The sequence below is a fragment of the Salmo salar genome, chromosome 17, assembly GCF_965601325.2.
Source record: "Salmo salar chromosome 17, fSalSal1, whole genome shotgun sequence".
Classification (NCBI taxonomy): domain Eukaryota; kingdom Metazoa; phylum Chordata; class Actinopteri; order Salmoniformes; family Salmonidae; genus Salmo; species Salmo salar.
Window position 1 is genome coordinate 49,895,107 of NC_138307.1, and position 13,677 is coordinate 49,908,783.

The window sequence follows — 13,677 nt, forward strand, 5'->3', positions numbered from 1 at the left end:
TCAGAGAGCACATTCCACAGGATTCAGCAGTTGCTGGTTGCCTTCAGGGGTCATTGGAATTCGGGAAGAAGAAAAAAAGAAAGAAAAATTCTACAGGAACATCCAGGCTAGGCCATTGGTCCATGTGTCTTAAGTATCAGAGAGAGAGAGGCTGCCTGTAAAACACTCGCTCAACCACGAGGGGAATTCAAATGTTGCGACGGGTCAAGTGCTTAAACATGATGTATAGGCATTAAAACGTCTGAGAGGTTATGTGGCTGCAGTTTGTAATTTTTACGGTAATGTAACAAAACATAGCAAACATTAGAAAGATGCATGTGGAAATAACAGATTGATGATTGAGGATTGTTTGATACAGAATTGCAGATAGGTGTATTATAAGAACATGGGACATGTCATTATTGTCATTAAAACCTGTCATTTACTGGTTGACCATTTAAGCCTTCAAGGCACTGCACCCTTTCGCTTGTGGAAAAAACACTTCACATATTCCTCTTTAATGTGTACTGTACATTACCTAAATTCAGAAGGTCACTCCTCGTCTTTCTTGCACAGACACACACACACGCACACACACACACACACACACACACACACACACACACACACACACACACACACACACGTGCGCGCACACACACACACACACACACACACACACACACACACACACACACACACACACACAAGCATACATTCACATGTACTAGAGCTGGGGAATATGGTCAAAAATAGATATCACGATAAATTGCATTAAAAAATGATTTATTATCCTTTAAACTACTACTACTGCTATTAGTTTGACGGTTGTAGTCATCAATTGTACCATTAACAATCACCTATATTAGCTAACTTATTTCATTTCAAACGTCACATTTCTCTAGTATAGGCTACGTATAGTAATGAAGGATATCCGCAAAATGCCTGCGATAAGTGATCGGTATGGTCGGTGTCGATCATTTTCGGTTTATCGTCCCAGCTCTAACACGTTCAGACAGACACATACTCCCTCACATGCATACAGTCACCTAACAGGCAAATCCAGGTGCACTTTGTTGTTCCCAACTTTATTGCTTTCCCCTAAAAGCTAATAACGCTCATGTGCAAGTAAACCTACCCACATTTATCCTATACATGTTTGCACAAGCACCATCGGGGGGGAGGGTGGGGCATTTACAATTTACTATGTGAATTGGAAACTTGGTTGATAATGTTTTACTGTATGGGAACATGCTTTTGAGTAATGATTACTCTCTGATCTGCTCTCCCCCTGCATATCCTCTACAGACATCTCTGGACTGGATTCCTTCCCCTCCTGGAACAGACGGACAACAACCACACATTTTCACCCTCAGGGTATGTACTACAACAGTCTTTCATGTCCCGTCAAAGGTTTTCTGCCTTTGGACTGATAAGGCAGAGTTTGACAATTGTAACGTGCTGTGTGTAACTGTGTAACTTGACTTGATTGTTCCATCCAAGATCATTCATCTCAGAGGTGTCATGCATAACTTTGAAGGGGCACTGATGACCAAATCTTAGACTTATGCATAAAATAAACTATACTTTCTAGATTTTCAGTGTACAAATGGATGAAACTTGCCCGTGCCTCCTTATTTTCAATGGACAAGACACCTCTAATCTTAAGGACAACGGGGTTTGATTTTGTTCTAGTTTCTTTACTTGTACCTGGGCAGGAGTGTTACGCTAAATCCCAGCTGAGGCACAGTTACCTCCATAGAAAATAACAAATCTTCATCTGCCCACCATGATAGAATTCCACCTCTGCAATGAAACCTGTCAGGTTGTGCCTGTTTGGTCTTCACACTTCATAGACTTCCAATCTACTGTAGCTTTTTGAAGTTATGATATGCATTAGATCCAACCAATGTGGACTTGGAGGAAGGATATATGGAAGTCTTCTTAGTGAATGTTGGGAAGGTTTTCTAGATGCCCATGTTTAATTGAGAATGAGCCGTCCTAACGCATCACAATAAACAAGAGGTTATTAACACCGAGGAACTTCAAGTGTTTTGATGTATTATGTGTACATGCATGAAGGTGGTGTTGAACATACACCAGAATGTTAGCTCATAACAAATGTTCATTTGTTTAGGATGAAATATGCAACGGATGTAAGAAGAGCACACACGTTCTGAAGTCATAAAGGGGTGAGTCATACTGTCTTTTACACTGATCTTCAGCATGCCCTCGTGTTGTGTTTTTGTTCGGATTATTATCCAATCTGAACAGTCACATCCACTGCCAATTCTTGTTGATATCAGCTCGAGGGATTCACATGCACTGGTCTTTCGGGGCTGGGGGTACAAGACAACTCCTATCAAGGGACGAAGCTCATTCAAAACTTCAAGCGGAGAAGTGTAGATGCATGAATCATCGGGAGACACTGTTCATATGTCAATCCTCCATGCACAATTCTACATACAGTAGCAAGTGAGAGATGTGTGCGCACCCTACTGTACTGTAACGTCACCCAGTGGCACAACTCAGAGCTTCTGTAGCCCCTTAGATTCCCAATGAGACTCTCTATGAGACACCCAGTGGTGATAACAGAGGCAGTTTGTCGTCACCAAGTCAGTATAAAACGAGCATAAAGAATCCCAGCCAGCACAGTAAGTGTGACACACACTGATTGTGTGACTGCTACTACGGCGGAGGCCTAACGTCATTACTACTGTGTCCCCACAGCAGCCAGACTGAGACAGACACACAGGTGGTGTCTCAGACTGAACAGAACATTGCCAGACGGTAAACTGCAGTAGCGATGGGGAGGAGAAGCCTCATCATCGTGAGGGGAATGAGGGGATGGAATTTAGCCGTAATTGGATGGGGGATAGATATCGAATGCTAACTTGACAATGGGTGATTGTTCAGTGAGCACAGAACAGTTGAAGTGAATTGCTTTGCAGGTAAAATCAAATGTGAAGGTACTGGCTTCTGTGTTTGTAGCCCTCCATAACTTCTCCACTATCAATTATTTGTGTAATTAAATGTATGCTGTAGGTCATTCTCAAGTATTTTCATAGAAGTCACCCCATAAACTTTTGAATTTGAAAAATGTTGTGAAAAAAGTCAGGGCTTGTTTTGATCTGTTTTTCACTGTTGCGGAGGAGAACTACTCTTAGTCAGGTTATTTCCTGAATCCCAGCCACTGGTTTATTTTCATATTTTGACCCAGTCTGAGGAAGAACATCTATTTATCTCCGTATTCAGCTGCAGAGTTTTGCCTTTGAGGTCCAAGTATGATTCGAGTGAGGCAGCTAGGAGCCAAGCGGAGCGAGAGGCTGGGTTAGGGTGGCTCAGCTCAGCTGTAGGCCTCAGCCCCAGCCCACATCCCAAGAGTCACATCTTCACAAGACTAAGCAGAACCGAGATTCACTTCCCTCTTCCACCTAAAAGAGATTTGAATATTAGTTTTTAATTTGTTGAGTATCCCATTTAAATCTTCAAAGATGAACTCTTAAAGCACATCTGTTCTGAAAAAGAAGTCCTCTAATCATCCCAAAGAAGTATAATTGACCTTATAATTGACCTAACTTTCGCACGTATATCAAATCTACAGCAATTAAAGCATACCTCTGGCTAGTTTATAGAAGCAGGCCCCGGACGGATGGCTTTGCCTCAGACTTCCAATTTGGAATTGATTTCTTGTTATGATCAGAGCTTCTGTCATTTCATTTCCAAAACCCTAAAGGGTTTTCTGAGCCAAGGAGCCCGGCTGGCTTCCCCCTGAGTAGGAGAGGGTAACCTCCACGGGTCTTTACCCTGGACACCCTGACTACTGGGGAGGGAGAAGAATCAAAGGGACTTGAGTCGTCCATTGTGGGTCTGATTTGGGATTGAAGAGGATGGGGATGGAGATCAGGCTAGCGCCCGTTTTTCTAATCTTTATCCACCATTAACTCTGGCGCCCAGTGTGTGGCTGGGATCAGGTCATTGGTCAATCCCCCATTCAGAACCACCCCGGAATATTTCAAAGTTAAGCCCCATCTACAACAAAAAAGTATTACTCATCAAACGTTCACTTTCTCACTCTCCAGTCCTCCCAAGGATCTGCCTGCCTCCCTTTCTTCCCTTCCTTCTTATATTCCTCTCTTTATGGTCCATTGTTTTGTCTTCCCACTTGGAGGGGAAAAAAGAGTTGACGTTTTGGAACTTCCCCAAGTTTCCATATTCCAGTTTAATGAGGTTTGGTTTGGAGTCTGATAGTGTCATGCTGTGAGCAAATTGGACCAAGAGTGGACCCACATCCTACTCTTTACAGATCTTTGGTTGGATTAGGAGTTGGAGTTTTTTAAATAGGATTTTGGAATTGCACTTTGCCTCACAGGAAATATATATTCACACCTCATACATATTTTCAACATTCTCCTTGTCCTTCACTTGGTGCAAGCACACCATGTGTAACCTATTGCTTCTCCACAGTATGTTCCTTCAGTTTCCAAAGTCTAACAAGGTAGATTTAAAAAATAAAAAACAACATCTAACTTCAAATCTATTTTATCAAGACAGACCTTGGCGCTGATATGTTATCTCCTTACCTTTTCAATCCGTTTTGTTTGTTCTAAGGTTTATTTGCCCCTCCTCCTGCCTGTTCAGAAGAGGAGTAATGAGGACCCAGAAAGAAAAGAAGAAGAGGCATCTAGAATAGATAGAGCGTAGAGGAGTGTTTGTCTGGAGTGGACAGTTGCCATGAGAATAGAGTTACAGAAGGGGGCGTCTCTACCTAGCTGCCATCCCTCCTGATGGAGAGACACACTGACTCAATGAGATTATTGATCCAGAGAGGAGAGGAGGGGGGTATGCTAATCAACAGTGTGAATGGCTACGGATGCAGCCCTGGCGGGCGACTAGTCAGTCAGCCAGTCAGTCTCTCTAAAGGTCTCGAAGCCTGATCAGATCACACTGGGGGTTGTGGCCCATTATAGACCCCGCATAGGATAAACTATAGGACTTAAGTCCACCTCCCCATTCAGCATGCATTGGTCACTGCTTGCTAAGTACTTTGGACATGACTGATTGCAGATATTGTATGCACAATCTTACTTTTTTATAAACGAGACGCATCTGGTGTTTCAGATGTCATTCTTTCCCTCCGACTTAATTGGGAAAGAGCCTGGGTGCGGAAGCCCAGACTGATGGCATGTTTCCAAGTGCCTGAGATTATTGTGAAACAAAACCCTCAAAAGGCATGACATCAGAGCGACTTGACATCGGTTTGAACTTGTTATTTCAGGTGGGAAGAATTCCGAGTCGCTTCAGTTGCAGGTGATCGTGTCCAATGAATTGGTTTCACATAGTTTCACCTTCTTTGTGGCAGGTCTAATGTTGATTATCTCGACAGTTTGAACCTGTGTGTTATCGTTGCAGCATTCATGAAACAAGGTTGTTTTTTCTAAACGTATACAAAGCCTCTGTTGTTATCTGTTGCTATCTGCTTCCTTCGAATTAAGATAGGTGGGGATTTGTCAATACAATGTTGACCAATCATGTTGATAGAATGTATGTGTTTTAAGAATATATGTGCCCTCCTAACTCCTTAAATAGAGTCATAAATCAATATATGTGCAGCGCAGAAAAGAATACCCATGACCCATTTTGAATGAACTGAGGCTGAATCCTATGTGGAAGTTGAACCAAAGTGAAAACATTGAGAAAATTATGTCATGGAATAAATACATTATTAGCAGCAATTGGTTTCTAAGAATCATACATTTTTAAAGCTTTGAAGCAATGGAGTCTGAAGGATTCCAGCTTCCTGTGGTGTTGTAAGACGCTCAGATTATTGGAATAATTGGCCACAAAGAAGGTTCATATAAATGTAAATTAGAATACATTTGTTCAGTTATGAGAACTTTTTTATATTAATCCAAATATAGTAATTATTCACCAACACGACCAGGTTTACATCTTTCATTTTGATATTATACTTCAGTAGCAGTCCAAAGTGTAGCACGTTTTTGTTTTGAAACATTAAAGAAAACTTAACTAAGATTATTAAGATGACAAATTTGGCATCCAAATGTAGTGCTGTGTTTGCTCTTCAAGTTAAGATCCTGTAGATAATGCTATTTCACAAGCTATTTTTCCTTGCTTCAAATCAAGGCCCAGTCACAGCCATTGCAAAAGCTTTTACTGCAGAGGCAACAAGCCAACTGCTTTGTTCATTATGATCATTTGATAGGGGCTTGCAATCCCACTTCCACGGCCACAAACCATAAGCCTAGACAATATGTCACTTGCTACCTGCTTTTCCCAGAATGGCCAGAAAGCATCTGTCTACGTGTCGAGATGACAAGTTGACAACCTGCTTGATTTGGGACAAAACCCTGACAGGAGTTGGAATGTGGAATCTGTATATGTTGACAAACTTGGCTACCCCTTTGAATGGGGTTTCTGATTACACCTCATCATGCGTGGGAATTTCAGTGTGTCCCCAGCCCTCTCCAAGAGGTGCCTCTCGGGCAATCATGTGGTCATACTACCTGACTCCATGCTGCTCAGAGTGCAGTTGACAAAAACAGCACGAGGCACGTCATGTGGAAAACATTCAGTCTGTATACATATATCCAGTCTGCAGCACCTCTCGGGTTAAGTGAATGAAGAATCAGGCTGTCTGTTGGTCCTGCTCACCTGTGAAGGGAAATGGTGTGTGTGAGTGTGTGTGTGCACGTGTACTTGTGTGTCCAACTTTCCCTCCTAGAGAGTCTCTCAGTTATACTCTGCCGCAGCAGTTGAGTTCCACTCCTTCTCATGTCATGTAAAATTAAGCTCCCGGTCAGTGAGAGCTTTCACCTGTCAGTCATCCTGAAGAGGTCCTGGGGTGTAGAGCTGCTCACCTGTGTTTATTGTACAATACCTGCTCTGCTCTACCCAGGGAGAACGCTCTCACTCTCTCTACGTTACTCCTTTCTTTCTCTCTCGCTCTCTCCCGCACTTATCTTATTCTCTCTCTCCGTTTACCCTCTCTTTCTCTCTTTTCCTCTACCACCACCCCTTCTCTCTTCCCGCTCCCTCCCTTTATCCATCTCTAGTCTCCCTTCTCCCCTCTCTCCTCCCTCTGTCCCCTATTGCCTCCCTCCCGCTCTCTCTCCCTTTGTGTTATTAGAGCCCTCTCACTCACTCGGTTGCTTCCAGCTCAGCCTGTCTGCAGCGTTGCTCCCTCCGCTGCACCTCGCAGAGCACACACACTGCTGCGCTGGCTTTAACGCAGACTGACGCCGCTGCCATAGGACTGATTGAAACTCGTGTCTCAAAGTTACTAATGCTCACTGAACCATTTTATTGAAGATAAAGTAAATAAAATAGGTTGCCGTCTGAGAATTCTCTGGAATAGACTGGAATGATCTGGCACGTAAAACACACTCACTCACTGGCAGGCAGGCCGACAGGCACACACGCACGGATGCACACAAACGACCGCATACACACACACACACGCACACAAACACACACATGCACGGACAGTGAAGAGGCACAACTCCTGTTGGCTCATAGAGTTTTGTTGATGGACTGGGTGGTGGAGGTGGGATGGTGATCAAGAGGTGTGAGAGGCCGAGAGGTATTTTCTATGGCTCAGGAATTTCACAAGTCCAATGTTTTTTAAGAGGCTTTGCAGAAAGCTAACAGTTTGATTTAAAGCCTGATGCAGGGAATGCCACCCATACGTTCACCATCTATAGATTGTACGGTACAGCGTCCTTGCCTAGTCATACTTTTGTGATGACGTAGTGTACGTACATCTGCATGTATGGTATGTTGATGAATGACTACCATAAGTTATTGTATGCTTAGGGTGGATGACACATTGTGTATTAAAAAGTTGCTTACAGTATTTGCATGAAAAAGGAAAACGTCCTCAGGGCTCTCATCTATTTGTATATTGTTAGTTAGTGGTAGGAAACTGTCCCAAAGCAAATAGCCCCGTGTCGTAAAACTCTTATTGAGTTTTTCCATTACTCTTCAACTTGTGACGACACAAACAGCCCGAAGGGTGCACGTCAGCCAAAGAAGTTCATATCATTTTTTTCTGTGGAACTTTAAACCTCCTTGCCTTTTCTTTCCCTTTTCCATTAATATTTCAATGTATTTTATGAATAGATGGACTAAGTGTGTTGGTTGAATCCCTGAACCAGTCATTGTTACTTCAGGTTTAACCAAATCATATACAAACGATCATTGTGTTCATTTCTTACACTTCTTGTAGACCACTATGGACCCCTCGTTTAAAGAACCAGCTACCTTTCATATTCTCAACCTGGAATTATGTAAAATTCCCCTTGCGTTTGATATGATTCCATTCTGCACTGTAAAGTGGTATAGGTGACAAGGTAGTACATTTGCCATTGTGCTCAATAACAAATATTCTTCCAGGTCTTACTCAGTTGGCTGCTTATGAAAGAGCGTTTGGACTGTGTGTGCGTTGTCGCAAGGCGCCGAGGTCATTCGGAATTCAGTCTCTCTTGCTTTTGTCAAATATTTCTGTGCTGTGATAGTTTTCTCATTTATTTAGTGAATAGTTGGGGGTGGATGGAAAGAGAGAGAGAGAAATAGTTTGGACATTATGTAAATGATGGCATGGGTCTCATAATCGCACATGTATTCATCATAGCAGACATTGGACCCTGTGATACTGCCCTCCATTTTTACCATTGTTCGCATTTCTCCCCTCTTACTGTTCCTCTCAATGGCTGTACCAGGCTTTAATCCACCCTGCCTTTCCAATGACAATGTTTACCACCTATCATTCAATAAGAGACCGAGAAGCGTACAATTGCCTTTGTCAGTAAATGCTACATGAATGCACCCGTGCCAGCCACAGAAGAAAGGTATTGTTAGCGGTATGAGGATAAGGTTGAAAGGAAAGGTTAGTTTGATGTGTGTGTGTGCATGCGTGTTTGTGCGGTGTGTGTGTGTGTGTGTGTGTGTGTGTGTGTGTGTGTGTGTGTGTGTGTGTGTGTGTGTGTGTGTGTGTGTGTGTGTGTGTGTGTGTGTGTGTGTGTGTGTGTGTGTGTGTGTGTTAACCCTTAAACTGTCAAAAGGCCATAGAAGTTTTTAACCATAGGCTGTCCTCATAGGAGAACCCTTTTTTGGTTCCAGGTAGAACTCTCTGTTGAAAGGGTTCTAACTGGAACCCAAAACAGTGCTACCTGGAACCAAAAATGGGTTCTTCAAAGGATTCTCCTATGGGGACAGCGGAAGAACCCTTTTTGGTTCTTGATAGCAGTTTTGTTTCTAAGACTGTATAGTTCCACGTAGGCTAGACAACAGCATATGTTCCTGGCATTAGCTAGAGATTAGACTGTACAGGCCCTTTGGACAGTTGTCTGTCTACAGAACAACACACTGACATCACAACATTAGGTAATTACTTCCTGTAAGTAGGGATTAGAATGTGGATGTTGACAGTAAATTGGCTCTCCGCATGTGTGTTGAATACACCTTTGTGTGGATCAGACACACTAATGCACACAGGCAAAGTGTCTGCAGGCACATACTAGAGCAAGCCTCACCACCCCTGTCCCTCCCCCGCCCCTTCCTCCATATCTACAGATCATCACTAAATATGTCTTTATTTTTCTTGTCTCTTTCTGTTTGTGAGATGATGCATTATAAGTAAGCTAATGAGGTTTCTAAATATAAAGATTTGCTCAGACTCCTACAGTGTGATGAAGGCCAGATGTTTGTCTTGGCCTGTTCTTTTTCTTCTTTTTTTTTCAGAAATTGTTTTCCTTTCAAGTGTCTTGACAGCATTATAGATTAGCACTAGAGTATAGCTGCTAACAACCATTAAGTGTTTTCACCATTGTGCCACACAGTGTTTCTTAGTGTTTCTCTCCACCCCCCCCCCCCCCCTTCCTTCGCGTCGAAGCAGCGAAAATGAAAAACAATCATTCTGACCTTTGGCGACCCTTTTTGACGCACAGTCAGTTAAATGGTTTGTAAGATGTTTAATTACCAAATGGTATAATCGTTATTCATCTCATCATTAGATGTATGATATTAAGTGAATCGCCTCCCCTGAGTACTGTGTTTCACAGATCAATAGATTTAGACAGGGCTGGAAGGGAGGGGGAGGGAGGGAGGTTTAAACACTGGATATAAACAGACACACTTTCTCTCTGTGATACCCTCACTCATTTATTTTTGTAATTAGCTTTTATATAGGTTTAATTATGCACATTTTCATTCTACACTCGGGGATGGCGGCAGTGTCTACACCTCGTTTTCCATGGTCTATACATCCTCGAGTGCATATTTTTCCGGGTGAAAGGACGTGTAACAATAGGCAAGGTTATGGATTTTCATAAATTGTTTGTATTCTCTTGTTAGTTGGAATTCTTACGTTGCACTGTACACGCAATGCAATTGATATGAGCATTGTTTAGAAGGCATTTCATGATTCTTAATTATCTGTGTCATCAAGAGGTGCTAAGAAATGCCTACAATTAGATAGTGAGCATAAACCAGTGTGAATCTGGTATACTGGGGACCTTGGTAGTTGGGGACCTAGTCATTGGTTGCACCTCTGTCACTTGGTCACGTCATGCCATTGTTCTGAACATTCTCAAGCCTCGCTCCACCATAGTGGTGCCCAAAAATCATGACAAGCCCAGGCATTCTGAACCATGACAAGCCCAGGCATTCTGAACCATGACAAGCCCAGGCATTCTGAACCATGACAAGCCCAGGCATTCTGAACCATGACAAGCCCAGGCATTCTGAACCATGACAAGCCCAGGCATTCTGAACCATGACAAGCCCAGGCATTCTGAACCATGACAAGCCCAGGCATTCTGAACCATGACAAGCCCAGGCATTCTGAACCATGACAAGCCCAGGCATTCTGAACCATGACAAGCCCAGGCATTCTGAACCATGACAAGCCCAGGCATTCTGAACCATGACAAGCCCAGGCATTCTGAACCATGACAAGCCCAGGCATTCTGAATCATGACAAGCCCAGGCATTCTGAACCATGACAAGCCCAGGCATTCTGAACCATGACAAGCCCAGGCATTCTGAACCATGACAAGCCCAGGCATTCTGAACCATGACAAGCCCAGGCATTCTGAACCATGACAAGCCCAGGCATTCTGAACCATGACAAGCCCAGGCATTCTGAACCATGACAAGCCCAGGCATTCTGAACCATGACAAGCCCAGGCATTCTGAACCATGACAAGCCCAGGCATTCTGAACCATGACAAGCCCAGGCATTCTGAACCATGACAAGCCCAGGCATTCTGAATCATGACAAGCCCAGGCATTCTGAACCATGACAAGCCCAGGCATTCTGAACCATGACAAGCCCAGGCATTCTGAACCATGACAAGCCCAGGCATTCTGAACCATGACAAGCCCAGGCATTCTGAACCATGACAAGCCCAGGCATTCTGAACCATGACAAGCCCAGGCATTCTGAACAGAGGTTAATGGCTGTTTCATCTAAATCACACTATAGTGCCTGGAAATACGATGACATTGCTGAAGTAGGCAAATATTTAGTGGGAAACAACTTTGCCATCATTATCATGTGGTCAAATTTACTTTAGACAGACGGCAATGTTGTCATTAGCTAGCAAAGTTTGTTAAAAAAAAGGCTAGCGATACTAACATTAGCTAACTAAAATCCAGTGGTCTCACATTATGCTGCATCTAAAGTCAATCTGGCGACATAAAAATGATGACAAAAGGTTTTCCTGCAAATTATTTTCCTCTGTTTGAAATGTCATTGTATTTCCAAGCCACTGTTATGCACTTCTGATGAAATCTTCAACAGCGCTCATTGACAATACATTCAGTAGAAATCTCTGTCGGCCATCAGTCCTAAAACTAATGTTCCAAAAAATATTGTGATGCAGTGTGCAACTCATGAATAGCAGCTATTCAGACCACCCAGCACCACTGCCCATAGCTAGATATCCATTATGTAACTAAAGCACCTCTACTGAACCAGCCATTACATTCAGTCACATTACCTACTGCCATTTTGTTACCTGCTCCAGTTATGCTCTACACTAGCAGAGGGGCCATGCAACAGGATTTGAATGGTAGTGATTCCATTTGTTCTCTTGCGCCTTCAACTTCCACTGGACTGTGTTAACACCGTCACAGTCTACTGAACAACCCATCGCCTACACACGGTACTGGCTATATCTTTCGTCGGATTTATGAAGATGTCTATTTGAAAAACCTTTGAATATCTGTAAATATGTGCAAGTTAGTCAGTGGTAAATACCTTATCTATTATTGTTGTTAACACAAACACTGATCACTACAGTGAAGGCTTAAGTATATCTTACTGTTACTCTCAGAGCCCTAATCAGAAGGAGGATCTGTCTGTCTTAGCACTTGAGGAATCCTCCAAAATTTCACTTGATGGCACTGTTTCCTTTTTCCTCCTCTGTGCCCCCGGCCCAAGCAACAGGGGATGTTTTATGTATGTTCCGCACGCTCCAAAAGCCTGGATCCCTCTTCCTCTACTGAGACAGAGTGGCTTTCCCTATCTTTATCTATGGCTCAGGGAAACAAGTTAAGGATGAACACTCATAAACAAAACAATACTTGAATTTGTTCAAAGTAGGTTATGATATTACTTCAAACCTGATAGTTGAGAATTAGTGTGGCAGATACAGTATAGTTATGGCTTAATACTTGTCTTATTTCAGGTGCCTTATTGAGTATAAATGAACAATTTATTTATTTATTGGATGATATTTTGGATGTAATGTTCTTAAAAAGTGTTAATGATATATCTTAAACGTTGATACTAACATTGTTTCCTTAGCGGACCTCTTATCCGTCTGTACCTCTTCAAAGGTGGAACATAGCCTTCCCTATTGTTTAGTATTTCCCAAGCATTGCCAATTCCTGAATTCTAGTAATGTTTCATTTACAATATAAATCTCTTACAACAGGAATTTTGTAGTTATTCACCCGTTTAAATGAATTAAATTAGATTCCTCTGATGCTGCCAGGCGTTCCGTTGATAATTGCATCAACCAGGCGGTACATAATATGGCTGAGAGTGTTTCTATGGCTGCAGCAGTTCATTTAAATCCACTACCTTCGCCACCACACTTGATATACTGGTAACTATCTGTCAGTAGTGTTTCAGTAATGGCCTCCACGCGTTTTAAAAGCCTCTAATTCTTTGTTCTTTCTCTAACTTAAAAGTATAAAATGCAAAATCATAATGGCTGAGAAAGAGAAAGTGTTCAAGAAGAGAGCTATTGACCTTTTTTCACATTACCCCTGATCCTGTCTGCGTTTCTTAAGTCAGAAATAAAGTGAGGGCACCTCGTTTTCCAGTATGAATCAAACTGAGTTTAAATATGGGGTGGTGGTTTGGGGCGGGGGGAGAGAAGATAGTATGTGCTCCAAACCAAATGGTTAAGCATAGCATTCATAGGTGTTGGTCTTCTAATGCTCCCCCATATGTATGAATACCCTGTATAAAGGTGATATCATAGTGAAAATTAACCAGGGTTTGTATTTCAGTAATATCTACATCATAAATAAAGGTGGGAGTATAATTGAGCCCGGATCATTGCCAGGGGGGTGGGGGGTGTCTCCCCATGATGGAGATGAAAAATGTAAATCTGTGTACTGGTAAATAGATAATCACACAAAAGTAATTGAGGTTTTCAAACC

General features: G+C 42.6%; 1 protein-coding gene across 12 annotated transcripts in view; it reads left to right on the forward strand.

Moving 5' to 3' along the window:
* LOC106576095 (forkhead box protein P2) overlaps nt 1-13,677 on the forward strand; it is a 110,636-nt gene that overhangs the window by 9,483 nt on the left and 87,476 nt on the right. For all 12 annotated transcript variants that reach the window (XM_082963813.1, XM_082963814.1, XM_082963816.1 and 9 more), the window contains exons 2-3: nt 1,288-1,356; nt 2,117-2,171. The gene's annotated coding sequence lies outside the window, so the exon portion shown is untranslated. The remainder of the gene's footprint in view (nt 1-1,287; nt 1,357-2,116; nt 2,172-13,677) is intronic.